A 19,107-nucleotide genomic window follows, 5' to 3' on the forward strand; every position below is an offset into this window, starting at 1 on the left:
GATACAAAATATCCTTAAATATTCTTCTAAATTTTGATGAATTTGATGAGAAAAAATGGCATTGATTTTTATTTTAATATGCAGTTCCCTGGCCATTAATGAGGTTAAATATTTTTCATAGGTTTGTTTGTTATTAGGTATAATTTATTCTAGGAATTACTTATTTAGTTTTTTTTGGGGGGGTTTTGGCCAATTTTTTTCCCTATTGAATTTTTTTCTTATTAATTTACTGGAGATATTTCAAAATACTTTTTGCATAAAGTTACAGACAAGGATTGAAGTTATTTATTCATTTTTCATATAGATGTGTATGCGTGCTTAGTTTCTCCAGTCGTGTCTGACTCTTTGCAACCCTGTAGCCCACCAGGCTCCTCTGTCCATGGGATTATCTAGGCAACAATGCTGGAGTGGGTTGCCATGCCCTCATCCAGGGGATTTTCCTGACCCAGGGATCCAACCCGCATCTCCTGTGTCTCTTGCATTGCAGGCAGGTCCTTTACCACTGAGCCACTGGGGAAGCCCCTTTCCATACAGATATCCAATAACAAAAAACAATTGTTATACAGTCCTTTGCTAAAAGGGCTCTTCTTTCCTATTGAATTATTTTGGTACCTTTTTTGAAAATCAGTTATCACATATGTGAAATTCTTCTGGACTTTCCATTCTGTTCCATGCATCTATTTTTTAGGCAAACACAATAATGATTACTATGGCTTTATAATAAGTGCTGAAAACAGATTTTGTGAGCCTAGCAAATTTGTTCTGTTCACATTGTTTCTGTGATCTTAAGTTCTTTGAAATTTCATATTAATTTTATAATAAATTAAGCCTGCTGGTATAATGATTAGCATGATGCTAAATGTATACAACAATTAGGAGATAATGAACTTGTTTACAGTATTGTGTCTTTTTATCTATGAGCACAGTCTGGTCCCCATCATCTTTTCATCCTTGGACCCAGGAAGATGGATAAAGAGCAAGAGGGGAATTATGCATTGAATCTTAAAGCTTCTGCTCAAATGTGGCACATCTGGCACAAAACTTCTGCCCATATTATTTTGAATAAATAAGTCATGTTTCCAAGGCTTTAGTTAAAAAAAAAAGTGGGAATTATACTCCTTTTACAGCAATGGAGGGTCTCTGAAGAGATGAACTAAGTAGAATAAGATAGCCTATTGTTCAATTAATAAATAACATAATGATAGTTACTTGGAATTCTTATTTTTTAAGGATTTATACAGATGATTTGAGAAGAGAGAATTTGAAGGCAGGAAATTATTGAATTAAATAGGTATAGAGAGATCCCTTTGATTAAAGTAGTAGCAACGTGTATGTTATTGGGATAAATAAAATAAGAATTCCAAGTAACTATCACCATAACTCTGCCTATAGTCTTACAATGAGCCTTTGTTGTCTTTAACATCAAGTTCTATTTTAGAGTGGCATTCTTATTCTTCTAAACTGCTAACTGAATATCTTGTTCCTGCAAATAACTTCCACTATTTTATTTCCCACATACTTTTTTCCCTTACCAAACAAAATTTAAGTTTTCATTATAGGTCAACTTCATGATATTTCTTTTGTAAGAACATTTTCTTGATTGATTAAGCACACACACCACAATTTTTCCCTTATCTAAAATCCAGTTTACTCTTTATCTCTAAGAATAGGTTGAAAACTTGATATATTTGACTACGTTGTTTCACAAATTGTTTTATTTATGAGTGTTCAGTAACTCCAAAAAATTATGCATTACTTAAAGCAGAAGCAAATGTTCCTGGATTTTATTCTCCCATGACCTCTAGAACAAGGTTAGATAATCAAGAGTGCTAATTAAAATTTGTTGACATCTCCTTCTACCTTCTAAATGTTGGCTTTCCCAACTTCCATCCCCTGAATCTCTCAGGTGCAGGTAAAAACAATCATTGTAAATTCCCATGAGAAAATTAATATATCTTCCTGTTGTGAACTAAATCATACCACTTTTGTTGTTCAAAATATCCCATTGAAATATGATTTCTTGGTCAATTCCCAAGTCCCTACAACTTCCATTTTATCTACAGCTGCTACACAGCTAATGATTCTCCTCGGTCATTTATTTATATTTAAAACTAACTCCTCCACATTCAATCGCTCAGTCACTTGACACTGTGTATACTATAAAGCCCTGATTCCGCTATAGATCTGGTAAGCAAAGGTGCGCTTTTCTTTTTTTTTCCCTGTGTCTTTCCTACTTCCACCTTCTAACTCTGGAGGGTTAGATCATTAAAACAGTTTGCATATGTTGGCATATACGAAGGGAGAATTCAAATACAAGTGGGACTAAGCCTTAAGAGACGTATCCTTTAGAAGACAAGGTAAAATTTTAAGTCATTTAATCATGTGATTACAAATATTTGTAGGAGGAACATACTCCTATTTAAGGAAAAAAAGAAATAAAGAAGCAGTTGAATGCCTTTCTTTGGGATAATGGCTATGCTGCAATATACTTGATACTCAGTCTTCTTCAGCTCAGTTCAGTTCAGTCGCTCTTTGTGACACCATAGACTGTTCATCACCACCCTGAAGCTTGCTCAAACTCATGTACATCGAGTTGGTGATGCCATCCAACCATCTTATCCTCTGTTGTCCCTTTCTCCTCCTGCCTTCAATCTTTCTCAGCATCAGAGTCTTTTCAAATGAGTCAGTTCATCACATAAGGTGGCCAAAGTTTTCAGCTAAATCAGTCCTTCCAATGAATATTCAGGCCTGATTTCCTTTAGGATGGACTGGTTGGATTTCCTTGCAGTCCAAGGGACTCTCAAGAGTCTTCTCTAACACCACAGTTCAAAAGCACTAGTTCTTTGGTGCTCAGCTTTCTTTATAGATCAGCTCTCACATTCACACATGACTACTGGAAAAACCATAGCTTTGACTAGACGGACCTTTGTTGGCAAAGTAATGTCTCTGCTTTTTAATATGCTATCTAGGTTGGTCATAACTTTCTTTCCAAGGAGTAAGCATCTTTTAATTTCATGAATGCAGTCACCGTCTGCAGTGATTTTGGAGCCCAGAAAAATAAAGTCTGTCACTGTTTCCACTGTTTCCCCATCTATTTGCCATGACGTGATGGGACCAGATGCCATGATCTTAGTTTTCTGAATGTTGAGTTTTAAGCCAACTTTTCACTCTCCTCCTTCACCTTCATCAAGAGGCTCTTTAGTTCTTTTCCCCTCTCTGCCATAAGGGTGGTGTCATCTGCATATCTGAGGTTATTGATGTTTCTTCCAGCAATCTTGATTCCAGCTTGTGCTTAATCCAGTCCAGCATTTCTCATGATGTACTCTGCATATAAGTTAAATTAGCAGGGTGACAATGCACAGCCTTGATGTACTTCTTTCCCTATTTGGAACCAGTCTGTTGTTCCATGTCCAGTTCTAACTGATGCTTCCTGACCTGCATACAGGTTTCTCAAGAGGCAGGTCAGGTGGTCTAGTATTCCCGTCTCTTTAAGAATTTTCCACAGTTTGTTGTGATCCACACAGTCGAAGACTTTGGCATAGTCAATAAAACAGAAGCAAATGTTTTTCTGGAACTCTCTTGCTTTTTTGATGATCCAGTGGACTTCTGCTTCCTCTGCCTTTTGTAAATCCAGCTTGAACGTCTGGAAGTTCACGGTTCATGTGCTATTGAATCCTGGCTTGGAGAATTTTGATCATTACTCTGCTAGCATGAAAGATGAGTGCAATTGTGCAGTAGTTTGAGCATTCTTTGGCATTGCTTTTCTTTGTGGTTGGAATGAAAACTGACCTTCCAGTCCTGTGGCCACTGCTGAGTTTTCCAAATTTCCTGGCATATTGAGTGCAGCACTTTCACAGCATCATCTTTCAGGATTTGAAATAGCCCAACTGGAATTCCATCGCCTCTGCTAGCTTTGTTCATAGAATGCTTCCTAAGGAAAACTTGACTTTGCATTCCAGGATGTCTGGCTCTAGGTGAGTGATCATACCATCATGATTATCTGTGTCATGAAGATCTTTTTTTTGTAATGTTCATCTGTGTATTCTTGCCACGTCTTCTTAATAACTTCTGCTTCTCTTAGGTCCATACTATTTCTGTTCTTTACTGTGCCCGTCTTTGCATGGAATGTTCCCTCGGTATCTCTAATTTTCTTGAAGAGATCTCTAGCCTTTCCCATTCTATTGTTTTCCTCTATTTCTTTGCATTGATCTTTGAGGAAGGCTTTCTTATCTCTCTTTGCTATTCTTTGGAACTCTGCGTTCAAATGGGTATATCCTTCCTTTTCTCCTCTGCCTTTTGCTTCTCTGCTTTTCGTAGCTATTTGTAATGCCTCCTCAGACAACCATTTTGCCTTTTGCATTTCTTTTTCTTGGGGTTGGTTTTGATCACTGCCTCCTGTACAATGTCATGAACCTCCATCCATAGTTCTTCAGGCACTCTGTTTATCAGATCTTACCCCTTGAATCTATTTCTCACTTCTACCTATAATCATAAGGGATTTGATTTAGGTCATACCTGAGTGGTCTAGTGGTTTTCCCTACTTTCTTCAATTTAAGTCTGAATTTGGCAATAAGGAGTTCATGATCTGAGTGACAGTCAGCTCCCAGTCTTGTTTTTGCTGACTTATAAGGCTTCTTAGTTTGGGTAAATATCAACAAAACTAACTTTCTTAGTGTTTCTGGTAGGTCTCAATCAGATGAATTTTACCCATAAATATGTTAATGATTGTTTATAAATTTATAAGAGTTTTGCAACTGTCAACTTAAGTCTGTCCATAATGTTGCTTAAGAGCCCATGTCACTTATATGTGATATAATTTTTAATGTTGTTTCACTATGGATAATTTTATTTATGGAAATCCATACTTTCAGTATGGATAAGTTTCTAAATGACTAAACCTGTGTGTGTGTGTGTGTGTGTGTGTGTGTGTGTGCATGCATTTAACACACAATCAGCCCAGAGTAAGTGCTTCCTTAATGTGCGTTCTTATCTTTAAAATTACACAGGCTAATCTCATTTGGATTGTCCATTAGCACTAGGAAGGAAAGTGCTGTTTTCAACATCTATGACTTAAGTGGTATTTCACCATGATCCCTAATATCCTACCTTTCAAATCAATATAGCCAATGAAGGTGGAAAGAATACTAAAGATAAGTTTTCCTAGAGGAAACAAAGTCTATGAAAATGAATCTGGGAAATAGAGCCTTTGCTTCAATAGAATCATATTTTATCTTGAATTTGTTTTTCTTTTCCTTTGATGCAGATTTCCAACTATCAGTCAGGACGATGGATGTGGCTAACGAGTCTACAGTTTCTGATTTTGTTTTGCTAGGACTCTCTAAATCCTGGAAGCTACAGACATTTTTCTTCGTGGTGTTTTCGCTGTTTTATGTGGCGACAACGGTGGGTAATAGCCTCATAGTCATCACAGTGACTCTCATCTGCATTCCCCCATGTACTTCCTGCTCACCAACCTTTCCTTCATTGATATGTCTCTTGCTTCCTTTGCAACCCCTAAGATGATTACAGACTACCTCAGTGGACACAAAACCATCTCCTTTGATGGCTGCATCACCCAGATATTTTTTCTACACCTTTTTACGGCACTGAGATTATTTTACTAATGGCTATGTCTTTTGCTAGGTATATTGCAATATGCAAGCCTCTCCACTATGCTTCAATCATAAGTCCCCAGATGAGTGTGGCCCTTGTGGTGGCTTCCTGGGTTGTAGGAGTCATGCATTCACTGAGCCAGGCCATATTCGCTCTCACATTGCCACTCTGTGGTCCCAATCAGGTAGATAGCTTTTTCTGTGACCTTCCTGTGGTGATCCAACTAGCATGTGTAAATACTTATGTCCTGGGCCTCTTTATGATCTCAACAAGTGGCATCATTGCCTTGTCCTGCTTTATTCTTCTATTCAGTTCTTATGTTATTGTCTTGGTTACTATCAGAAATCATTCTTCAAAAGGAACGTCTAAAGTTCTTTCTACCTGCACAGCTCATTTCATTGTTGTCTTCATGTTCTTTGGGTCCTGCGTCTTCATCTATATGTGGCCACTAAGCAGTTTTCTGATAGAGAAGATTCTATCTGTGTTTTATACCATCTTTACTCCCATTCTGAACCCAGTAATCTATACTTTGAGAAATCAGGAAGTGAAAACAGCCATGAGGAAACTGAAGAATAAGCTTCTAAATTCTAACAAGGCAACTCCATTGCAATATTTTTAGTTTTAACATCTAGTTTTATTCCTGGGTATTAACTGCCACATTTTTTTGTGCACACAGTACACGTTAGGCTTTTATTTCTCAAGTTATTATCAACTTGAAACTGCCAAAATTTGTGAAATCACAAGTTCACGTTAAAACTATCCTCATACATGTATTTATATTAAATACATTTTAAATTTCAGAAAAGATAGCTGGCAGAAGCAAATTTTTCCAGATGCAAAGAATATCTATAAAAATGTCAAGAGTGATTGCTTCAGTTAGGAAATTCAATATTAGCATTCTATTCATTGGAAAAGAGGAATAGAAAATGAGAAGAGGAAGTATTGATCAAAAGATAACTAGAAGATAATGACATTTACATACAACTAACAACTGAGTTACTCAGAGAACTCTAAAGTATGACAATTAGTAAATTTCTGTACGCCTTACAGATTCAGTACTGCTGTAGGAGTAGCCTCTGATCAATCAACAGTGATTATCTATGCACATTCCTGACATGACTCCTTAACATTTAAACAGATTTGTGAGTTCTATCAGAGAAAGTCTGAGTGTATTTCATTATAAATGTTGATGAAGTCCAAAGTGAGTGCTGTAAGTAGACACTCACTTTTAGCTAATAAGAAACACATTCATGATAACTCCTTCTCATAATACAGACTGAAAAAAGAGGCCAGAAAATTCTGCCAGTAGAAGATATTATGAAATGAGTTTCAAAAGAGTACACTTTGCTTCATACAGACCCTAATGTCAGTTTAATGCCTGGAAAGTTGAAACTGGAATGAAATGAAAGATACAGTATATGATAGTGAATTAATGGAAAGCTTATGCTTTTCTTTAAAGTATTATATTGTTTTACACTTTTGTCAAATTGCTTCTTCCTCTTAATATTTGGATGCAAAAATAAGAAATCTGTGATTTAGTAATACATTGTCAATATAATAAGTATATTTCTGTCAGGAAAGTTTTTTGTTTTGTTTTTTCTAATACTTTTAAGTAAGTGCTAGGTTCTAAGAGTCGGACACGACTGAGCGACTTCACTTTTACTTTTCACTTTCACGCATTGGAGAAGGAAATGGCAGCCCACTCCAGTGTTCTTGCCTGGAGAATCCCAGGGACGGCGGAGCCTGCTGGGCTGCCGTCTGTGGGGTCGCACAGAGTCGGACACGACTGAAGCGACTTAGCAGCAGCAGCAGCAGGTTCAAATAGACTGACGGTACACAAGGTATCATTACCGCCTGCTGGCAGATACTGGAAATGCAGGCATTGAAAGTCATGGTATCTCCTGGATGCTTTACTTTGCAAATCATTGGCTTAGTTGATGGCAAATCTTAAAGAATTAACTGTTATTTGGAATTTACTGAGTTATACATATAAAATATGGTGTTCAATATATTATCCAATTTGTATTTACAAGAGGAAAGATCAGTTACCACCATAGTGTTTGATAAATATCAAGTTGTTATTCTTTCCTGGCATTATTGAACAAACAGAGAAAACCAAGAATTATATATGCATTAAATACCACTAACAAGACAGAATTTAAGAAAATGAAATTCTTAACTTTTCATTTTAAGCCAAATGATGAGAAATATGTTTTTCTTCCTTAGTGTGTGTTTTTAATTTTATTAATTAAAGTATTAAACTAAGGGATGCTTACAGTTTAAAAGTGTGATATTGTGTTTAAACTAGGCATTTTTGAAATTGTTGAATAAAATCATCTGCAGTATTAACACAAGAATAAAGTGTGTCTATAGCTGCAAAGTCATAGCTTAATTCTATTTGAAATAAGGATACAGATGGACAAATTTTGGTTGTATGCATAAATTTTCTCTGTTTCAGTTACATGTGCAAATATGTTCAGGATTAAAGAACTCATTTATATAGAATTTTTCTATCTGTTGTTTTAGAAATGCTCCAAGTAATGCTTTCAAATAATATCTTTATTTGAACAGGAATTATGTTTTTAAATGAACTGCTTTTTGCAAGATAAAACTATGGAGTCTTTTTAAAGGGATGCCATCAATCTTCAGTGCTTATGTGGATAATTCTAAAACCCAAGGACATTTGCCAAACTCTCAACAGTATAACTCATCAGCAGGTAACTCTGTAAGGCAAATCAATAACGAGATTGAGTACTTGGATTGATAGTAAGTTTTTCTAGCTGAGAATGAAAACGACCATAGATAGCCTCTGGACAACTTCCATATATAAAGAGAACTACCACTTTCTCTGATTGCTCAGCATGAGGAGTCATCATACAGGATACTTCTACACATTACATAAACACTAAAAACTTAACTAGGAGCCACTGGTGGATTATTTTATTGCCGTGTCTCCTCAACATGCTGCTGACACTCTTTAACCAAGGGTAAATACAGTCTAATGGCCACAGGCTCCTAAAACAGGTAAGATGGTGCCATTTGCCACTAGGGTATCTAAAGGCAGAAATAATGTTTTATAAAGCAGGCTAGATGAAGAGAAACCAGTATAAACATACCAGGTTGAGGATAGCTTTAAATGATCTGAATTTCCAATAACACATTTAAGGGAACATCGGGACATGGAGAATTTACAAGAAGAGTATGTTGACAAACAATTTCATATTCCCTTAGGTGTTTGGGAAGCTTGGCAATACCAAACCTATGAGTTCTTAAAAACTGTAAAAGCTGTTTAGTACAATTAAGCAATATTATCAAATGCAGGTTAAAAAAAAAAACTGTAAAAGTCATGTCTAGATGAAATGACAAAATGTAAATTGTAAAACACTAAGGAATTGGATATAAAGGAAAGTTATGACCAAACTAGATAGCATATTAAAAAAGCAGAGACATTACTTTGCCAACCAAGGTCCGCCTAGTCAAGGCTATGGTTTTTCCCGTGGTCATGTATGGATGTGAGAGTTGGACTGTGAAGAAAGCTGATCGCCGAAGAATTGATGCTTTTAAACTGTGGTGCTGGAGAAGACTCTTGAGAGTCCCTTGGACTGCAAGGAGATCCAACCAGTCCATTCTAAAGGAGATCAACCCTGGGTATTCATTGGAAGGACTGATGCTAATCCTGAAACTCCAATACTTTGGCCACCTCATGCGACGAGTTGACTCACTGGAAAAGACTGATGCTGGGAGGCATTGGGGGCAGGAGGAGGTGGGGACAACGGAGAATGAGATGGCTGGATGGCATCACCGACTCGATGGATATGTGTTTGAGTGAACTCCGGGAGTTGGTGATGGACAGGGAGGCCTGGCGTGCTGTGATTCATGGGGTCGCAAAGAGTTGGACACGACTGAGATACTGAACTGAACTGAACTAATGACAATAAAATCCAAAAATCATATACACTTTATATACTTCTAAAAATATTTGAGGAACATTTCAAAATATTATACAGTGTGATGATGGTGGATTTGCATTGAAGGTTAAGGTTTAGACCCCTCCTCTGCATGCCTTTCTTCAAAAGCTCTGGAATGGATCCCAGCAACAACTTGTTCACTAATTTTGACTCTTTTTTTCTTATAGAAGTCACCTTATATTACCTAAACTTTAGGCTCTGCAGAACCTGGATCTACCCTGGGTGTAGAGGTTAGACTTCTACAAAAATGTTAGACTCGGGCATGTTTCTACCAGGGTTAAATGCCTGTTTTACAGTTTGTTGGTGCTGTAAACTTGGGCAAGATACATAACGTACCTTTGCCTCAGTTTCTGCATCTGTAAAATGGTAATGGTACCTACATCACAGCATTTTTTAAGGAATAAAGGAAGTTATTCATATAAAGCAAATAATATGCATTCAATAAATGTTATTAAAATATAATTCTAAACAACTCTGGGTATTTTTAAGGAACTTGGTACTTTCCTAAGCTAACAATTGACATGTTTAATTTGACAGGTAAATTTTTATTTTATAAATTTAAAATATTTGTGTCTGTATTGTTATTGTTGTTGTCCAGTTGCTAAGTTGTATCTTACTCTTTGCGACCCCATGGACTATGGCCTGCCAAGCTCCTCTGTCCATGGGATTTCCCAGGCAAGAATACTGGGTTGCCATTTCCTCCTCCAGTGAATCTTCCCGACCCAAGGATTGAACCCACATCTCCTGTATTGGCAAGCGGATTCTTTACCACTGAGCTACCAGGGAAGCTCCTTATGTCTGTATATATGTACATAAAATTAATGTGTGTTAATTAACTAGGAAAATTAAAAGTATCTTCCACTAGAAAACTACACTGGTTCAAATATTAATTCAAACCTCTAGAAACTTGTTTTTCTCACTGGTAATAATTTTTGTGAATCAAGAGAACTTCTAAATTGTTGTTTTACTACTATGTGATTGCTTCTATACAATGTATAATTATTAAATAATTGATCTTAGACTGGATTTTCACCACAATTATGGCCGGAATAAGAAAGGTGATGTTTGATCCTCTGTATTATTAATGTGAAGACATAGATAAATGCACAGATTACTGAATACTAACTTAGATAAGTATAACTTGTATATGAACTTGTGTTTATGTGAAGAATTTTTCTGCATTGATAAAGGCATGGGATAATGCGATTACTGGACTCTGGTGCCAAGTGGAAGAAGTTCTTGGTAGATGCTATCATTTCAACATGTTTATACTCTTTGTAGATGTGTTTCCAAACTTAAACAATGACCAACAACAATGAAAAGCAAAATAACCTTGCTTTTCAAATGAACTTTTAAACAAAACACTTAAAGCAAAATTGACAAGAAAGTTGAAATAACCCTATTCTCTTCCCATGTTTTCCTTATTATTTTACTTGGTTATTTTTGGATGCATGCATCCAGATCGGAGAAGGCAATGGCAAGCCATTCTGGTACTCTTGCCTAGAAAATCCCATGGATGGAGGAGCCTGGTAGGCTGCAGTCCGTGGGGTCGCTACTAGTCAGACACGACTGAGTGACTTCACTTTCACTTTTCACTTTCACACATTGGAGAAGGAAATGGCAACCCACTCCAGTGTTCTTGCCTGGAGAATCCCAGGGACGGGGGACCCTGGTGGGCTTCTGTCTATGGGGTCACACAGAGTCGGACATGACTGAAGTGACGCAGCAGCAGCAGCAGCATCCAGATGGGAAACAAGGAGGAAAAAGCAGTCATGTAAATATAGTTCATGTGAACGTCTTGCATTTTTATATTTTACTCTCAGATGCCAATAAAATCCACTGAGCAATTTGACAGTCTTTCTTATTTGCTCCAGTAGTGATGATTAATTTATAAAGATCAGTGTACTTCTTATTGTGAATTATGTTCAATGCTATTAGTTATACCATGAGGTAAATATGCACAACTTATGATGGATTCAGAAGAACCGACATCCAAATAAGTTTGAAACTATGACATGGATCATGGGTTGATGCAATCTGTATGGTTGTTGGTATAATTTAGTTGACATTTTATCTGCTTCTTTCTGATTTTTGTTAAATAGAAACATGTATACATATACACATTCACGAATCCCAACATCTATTAATAGCATGTACTAAAGTATCATGTTTGTGTTTTATATTTTACTCTGGTAAGTTACATTACCAGTGTATGGAGATTTACATTTACTATCTCTTTAAAATTTGCTTTGTTATTAAAGAAAATATTTAGGCCTAGAGGGTCCAGGTTTTTTCTTATCTCTCGTAGCCTTTTTATGGCTACTAATCTCTAGCCTATCAGCAATTTGCCTGACCCTGGTTTTTGCCTTGTAATTGTGCTAAGACTCTGAAGCCATCAATAAAAGTTCAGTTTTCCCCTTTTCATCATCCACCACCCACCAAAGGAAACTGAAAGGAGAAAGTGTATCTTAGGCTGAAAATGCTAGTGCTTGAAAGCACACTTACAAATTTGTTTTAATCCAATTAAATATGTATCTACTAACTTTTTCATCTTGTCTGGTATAATTATATTACTTAGCCTTCAGTGAAGAAAACAGAAACCACTGTTCCCATTGCTTCCTATAGCTTGCATTACCACCTGAACTACCCCCCGGCTCCCCAAACAGGTCTGTGGAAAAACTGTCTTCCATGAAATCAGTCCCTGGTGCCCAAAATGTTGCGGATCACTGCATTCAGTTCAGTTCAGTCGCTCAGTTGTGTCCGACTCTTTGCGACCCTATGAATCACAGCACACCAGGCCTCCCTGTCCATCACCAACTCCTGGAGTTCACTCAAACTCATGTCCATTGAGTCGGTGATGCCATCCAACCATCTCATCCTTTGTTGTCCCCTTCTCCTCCTGCCTTCAATCTTTCCCAGCATCAGGGTCTTTTCAAATGAGTCAGCTCTTTGCATCAGGTGGCCAAAGTATTGGAGTTTCAGCTTCAGCATCAGTCCTTCCAATGAATATTCAGGACTGATTTCCTTTAGGATGGGACTGGTTGGATCTCTCTCCTTGCAGTCCAAGGGACTCTCAAGAGTCTTCTCCAACACCACAGTTCAAAAGCATCAATTCTTCTGTGTTCAGCTTTCTTTATAGTTCATCTCTCACATGCATACATGACTCCTGGAAAAACCATAGCTTTGATTAGATGGACTTTTGTTGGTAAAGTAATGTCTCTGCTTTTTAATATGCTGTCTAGTTTGGTCATAGCTTTTCTTCCAAGAAGCAAGTGTCTTTTAATTTCATGGTTATAGTCATCATCTGCAGTGATTTTGGAGCCCCCCCCCCCAAATAAAGTCTCTCACTGTTTCCATTTTTCTGCATCTATTTGCCATGAAGTGATGGGACTGGGTGCCATAATCTTAGTTTTTTGAATGTTGAATTTTAAGCCAACTTTTTCACTCTCCTCTTTCACTTTCATCAAGAGGCTCTTCAGTCCCTCTTCATTTTCTGCTGTAAAAGAGGTGTCATCTGCATATCTGAGGTTATTGCTATTTCCCTCAGCAGTCTTGATTCCAGCTTGTGCTTCATCCAGTTGGCATATCACCGCATTAGATATTTACCAAACCACTGGAACAAACAGAGAAGTAGGACTTGGGGGTTATACTAGTGTTATTGGGTTCCAGAATAGACCCCAGTAGTGAGATTTGAAGATCAAAAGCTTCGATCCTTATGCTGCTGCCGCTGCCTCACTGTCCTCAACACCCATGCAGCTAGTGCAAAGTCACTAGAATACAGGCCAGGCTGCCACAATTACTTCTCTCTTGCATCTCATCATCTTGCTCACCAGCAGTGATTACGTTGGTGCTACCATCTGCCTCAAGCCAGCCTTCTTAAGCTCATGTGGGTGCATCTAATTGGTGGAACCTAATTTGCACAGAAAACCTTCACTAAAAACAGCAGTTTATAGATTTCAAGTTTTTTATGCAACAGAAAACATCCTGGAGGAGGATGGATTGGAGGCTGAGTCAATCAATAATGTCTGTCATACTAATATTCATATTTTATCACCATAACCTTTCTATTGTACAGTAAAACCAAGGTTAAAAAATACAACAAATGGATACCCTAGTGAAATATAAGGTACTCACGATTATAACTACTTCTCAGATCAAAAACAGAACTTCAACCCAGAAGCCCTTGAGAACTTATCCTCATCAGTAGAGATCCTATTTGGATCCTGGAGTCATTTTGTATCTGCTGTCCCTACCTCTCATTTCACACAGCCTTTCACAAATGGAGAAAATTAAGTCTGCACTGAAGCAATTAAAATAATTTTTCTGCAAAGAGACTACATGGCTCTTCTTTGCTCTAAAATAAAAAAAAGGAAATAGGTGAATATATTGTGAACTAGCTCAAGCAAGGCAGAGATTGACCTTTCTCTGTGCCTGTTTTACCTAAATCTCAATAGTAAAGCACACACACCCTAAAAGAAAAGGGAGAAAAACATTTATACAGACTGAGGGCTTTCTCTGAACCAGACCACTACTCCTTTATCTGTGGTCTAGGGCAGGTGTCTTCAAACTCGGGATAATGCCTGATGATCTGAGGTGGAGCTGATGTAATTACAACAGAAACAAGAGAGTGAGTGAAAGTCGCTCAGTCGTGTCTGACTCTTTGTGACCCCATGGACTGTAGCCAGCCAGGCTCCTCTGTCAATGGAATTTTCCAGGCAAGAATACTGGGGTGGGTTGCTGTTCCCTTCTCCAGGGTACATTCCCAACCCAGGGATTGAACCCAGGTCTCCCACATTGCAGGCAAATTCTTTACCGTCTGATGCACTAGGGAAGACCAAGAACACTGGAGTGGGTTGCCTTTCCCTTCTCCAGGACAATAAAAATAAAGTGCACAATAAATGTAATGCATTTGAATCATCCTGAAACCATCCCCAACCCCTGTTTGTGGAAAAACTGTCTTCCATAAAATCAGTTCCTGGCGCCAAAAACATTGGGGACCATTGGCCTAGGGGATAGCTGTTTCTGGCTAATTATATAAGGTAATCTGTCCACAGTACAGTTTTGGCCTCTTGGACTAATGGTTCATTTCCTTGTTCATTGTTGTAAAAATGTTTCATAATGAAATAAACTTTCAAACATTGATCCACATTAATGTTCTAACCTGACTGCACTCTAAAATGTCTGCTTTAAGAGGAAAAAGGTTACCTTCTGCACTGAATGTACTAGTCAGCACTTCCAATTCACGTAGCAATGCCTCCATCTTCTTTATAAATCACCTGCCAACAACAGCAAAACAAGAATGGTAATATAAGCATTAATAAATGCCAACTTTTCAGCTTTTTCTTAATTTCCAAAGACTATGCAAATTCTCTTAATCCAAGATGCTGTTTAAAAATACTTTCTCAATAACTTACAAATCAAATGGTTTTTCCAACAATTGTGGAAAAAATCTGCAGAGATTCATCTCAGTTCAGTTCAGTTCAGTCGCTCAGTCGTGTCCGACTCTCCGTGACCCCATGAATCACAGCACGCCAGGCCTCCCTGTCCATCACCAACTCCCGGAGTTCATTCAAACTCATGTCCACAGAGTCAGTGATGCCATCCAGCCATCTCATTCTCGGTTGTCCCCTTCTCCTCCCACCCCCAAACTTTCCCAGCATCAGAGTCTTTTCCAGTGAGTCAACTCGTCTCATGAGGTGGCCAAAGTATTGCAGTTTCAGCTTTAGCATCAGTCCTTCCAATGAACACCCAGGATCAATCTCCCTTAGAATGGACTGGTTGGATCTCCTTGCGGTACAAGGGACTCTCAAGAGTCTTCTCCAACACCACAGTTCAAAAGCATCAATTCTTCGGCGATCAGCTTTCTTCACAGTCCAACTCTCACATCCATACATGACCACGGGAAAAAGCATAGCCTTGACTAGACGGACCTTTGTTGGCAAAGTAATGTCTCTGCTTTTTAATATACTATCAAGGTTGGTCATAACTTTCCTTCCAAGGAGTAAGCATCTTTTAATTTCATGGCTGCAATCAGTATCTGCAGTGATTTTGGAGCCCCAAAAAATAAAGTCTGCCACTGTTTCCACTGTTTTTCCATCTATTTCCCATGCAGTGATGGGACCAGATGCCATGATCTTTGTTTTCTGAATGTTGAGCTTCAAGCCAACATTTTCACTCTCCTCTTTCACTTTCATCAAGAGGCCTTTGAGTTCCTCTTCACTTTCTGCCATAAGGGTGGTGTCATCTGCATATCTGAGATTATTGATATTTCTCCCAGCAATCTTGATTCCAGCTTGTGCTTCTTCCAGCCCAGCGTTCCTCATGATGTACGCTGCCTATAAGTTAAATAAGCAAGGTGACAATATACAGCCTTGACGCACTCCTTTTCCTATTTGGAACCAGTCTGTTGTTCCATGTACAGTTCTGACTGTGGCTTCCTGATCTGCATACAGGTTTCTCAAGAGGCAGGTCAGGTGGTCTGGTATTCCCATCTCTTTCAGAATTTTCCACAGTTAATTGTGGTCCACACAGTCAAAGGCTTTGGCATAGTTAATGAAGCATCTACAGAACACTGACTCCTGAAAACTAAAGAATGTGTGCTCTTTCCAGGAATTCATGTACCATTTACAAAAATGTAATTAACATGTGGGCTTTAGAGTCTCAATAAATACAAGAAATTCTATTATTATACAATGCATTATCTGATTACAATTCAATAAAATATGAAATGATAATAGTCTTCCCTTCCCCAACCCCCTTCCCTTTAAAAAAAAAAATAGAACCCTGTGCCTTTGGAAATAAGAAAAAGAATTTTGTAGGTAACTCATGAGTTTAAAAAAAAACATAATGGCAATGAAAAAAAACATTTAGAGCTTGGTAATACAAATAGGGTACTATGCTTAGTCACTCAGTCATGTCCTACTCTTTGCCACCCCATAGACTGTAGCCCGCCAGGCTCCTCTACCCATGGGATTCTCCAGGCAACAATACTGGAGTGGGTTGTCATTCCCTTCTCCAGGGGATCTTCCCAACCCAGGGACTGAACCCAAGTCTCCCACATTGCAGGTGGATTGTATACCATCTAAGTTACCAGGGAAGCCCAAGAATACTCAAGTGGGTATCTTATCTCTTCTCCAGGGGAACTTTCTGACCCAAGAATTGAACTGGGATCTCCTTCATTGCAGGCAGATTCTTTACCAGCTACCAAAGTTCCTGGGAACATTTTTAGTTATAAATACCATGTTAAAATATAGATAAAATTGTAAGCTTAGTGTTCTATATAAGAAATTAGCATTGGGGGTTGGGGGGCTTCCCTGGTGGCTCAGTGGTAGAGAATTCACCTGTCAATGTAGGAGACACAGGTTCTATCCCTGATCTGGGAAGATCCCACAAGCCATGGAGCAACTAAGCCCATGGGCCACAACTATTGAACCTGTACTCTATAGCCCCGGAACCCACAGCTACTGAGCGCACACACTGTGGCTACTGAAACCCAAGTACCCTGAAGCCCAAGCTCCGCATTAGGAGAAGCGACTGCAAGAGAAACCTGCATATTGCAACTAGAGAGTAGCCCCTGCTGGCAGCAACTAGAGAAAAGCCCAAGCAGCAATGAAGACCCAGGACAGACAAAAATAAATAAATCAAATTATTTTTAAAAAAATGAATTAGGGAGAAAAAAACTAATGAAGAATGAAAGAGTAAAAGGATAAAAATTATAAAGAAGTAATGATAAAATTTATAAAGAGCAGAAAATAATGAAATTTCCTGTGGCTCCTTCTGTGAATCTAGCAACAACAACAACAAAAAACTTCAGCAAACATAAAAATGTATAAGGAATAAATTTATTGCATTCTTTCACTCAGAGATAACCACCGTTAACATTTTAGGGTAGACCTTTATAAGCTTTTCCGTGAGTATAACATTTTCAAGAGTTTTGTATACAGGTGATTTTAGTACATGGGTCTCAGACTGCTCTAGAAAGTTTCCTTAATTTCAGATAAAGAAACAGAGGTTTGGACAGTGAAGAACACTACTTTATCTGCCTGCAGGTTTTACCAGGTATCTGTGGAAAGGAGTGTGATGACCTTGAATTCTTAAGTTGGAGCAGTCAAAAGGGGAAAGGTCCACTGAGTTGATGGTCAAAGGAAAGTAGAGACAGAAGAACTAAGTGAAGTGCAGTGATAGTCTCTCAGTTTTGTCTGACTCTTTGTGACTACAGAGCCTGTAGCCCACCAGGCTCCTTTGTGGAATTCTCCAAAGATAGACTTTATTTACTATTTTGATTATTTTGCCTAAGGTGGAAAATGGTCTTTGTGTAAAGAGGTGCCACTAAAGTGCATGGAATAACCATTCTCTTAAGTGGGATGATATCAAATATCACACTTTGATATTTACGTACTACATTAATTAACACATGCAAATATTTTATCATAGATGAAACAAAGGCATTGTACCTAACAACTGTTGAATAGCTTTTATGGGCCAAGTATTGTTATAAGTTTAACAGAGGTGGACTTTATGAGGCCTTCCCCAACAGGCCTTCCCCTACAGCCTCTGCTTTAGCTGCTCTCTGAAGTACCTAGATAATAATATTTGATGCACATTTCCTGAGTTGTTTTATCCAATGGAAGATGCTAAGTACTTGATGACCAGGAGCACATAGCCCCAGGCCTCCTGGAGCCTAAGGACTGGTATTGTTAACCCCTATGGCACTGCCCTGTTGCCTTGCCATCAGCCAATCAGAGGATTGTGCATGAGATGGATGATCACAAACCGTGTGACCCTTCTCCCTCATCTGGCTTTTAAAAGTGCCTATTATTTTGGGCTTGAGTCACCCATCTCCTTTCATGGCCCTTCTGTAAAGCTTTATCTGCTACAAACTCTGATATTTTGGTTTGTTTGAACTCTCTGTGTGTCAGGTGCATGAACTTGGGCTAACATTAAGTGTTTTATCTATTAATATTATATAGATATTCCCTACAATCCAAAAATAGGGCATATCAGCGAAACATTTGCAAGCAAACATGCATAAAGTGAAGCAGTAATTACCTTAGGACATAACTTGCTAATGGATGCACAAATGACCTGAGATAAAACACAGACACTCCCAGATACAGTTCACAGGTATGCTGGCCAGATGCTAAGAACCTAAGTGTCGTCCTGGGAAGAAGCTTGGCAGTGCCACTTCTTGCTATTCATGGATCTTGACACCTCTATAACAACTCACTGTAAAATAAACGCCAAACACTATTTTTGCTTTTATCCTTTTTTTTATAAAAGCAAAAGTCTTCTTTGAATTTAAGTTAGCAACACAGGCGCTAATACAAGTCTTTTTCTGTAAAGCAAACTTTCAATAAGCAAGGGACACTTGTAATTCTTTTAATCTTTACAAAAATCCTATGAGTCATACATTATTATTTTCTCCAGTTTACAGTTGCAAAAAGTGAACCCCAGAGAGTTTAATTAATATACCCAAGGTCATATTGCTAGAAATGACAAGACATAGTATTTGAAAGCTGTCAGTATG

The 19,107-nt window shown here is 38.1% G+C and overlaps 1 pseudogene; it reads left to right on the forward strand.

Moving 5' to 3' along the window:
• The first annotated feature begins 5,286 nt into the window (after positions 1–5,286).
• Positions 5,287–6,232, forward strand: LOC129542132 (olfactory receptor 4K2-like; annotated as a pseudogene).
• Positions 6,233–19,107: the final 12,875 nt, after the last annotated feature.

This window comes from Moschus berezovskii, chromosome 9, assembly GCF_049115385.1.
Source record: "Moschus berezovskii isolate FMDL1 chromosome 9, NW_MosBer_1.0, whole genome shotgun sequence".
NCBI lineage: Eukaryota > Metazoa > Chordata > Mammalia > Artiodactyla > Moschidae > Moschus > Moschus berezovskii.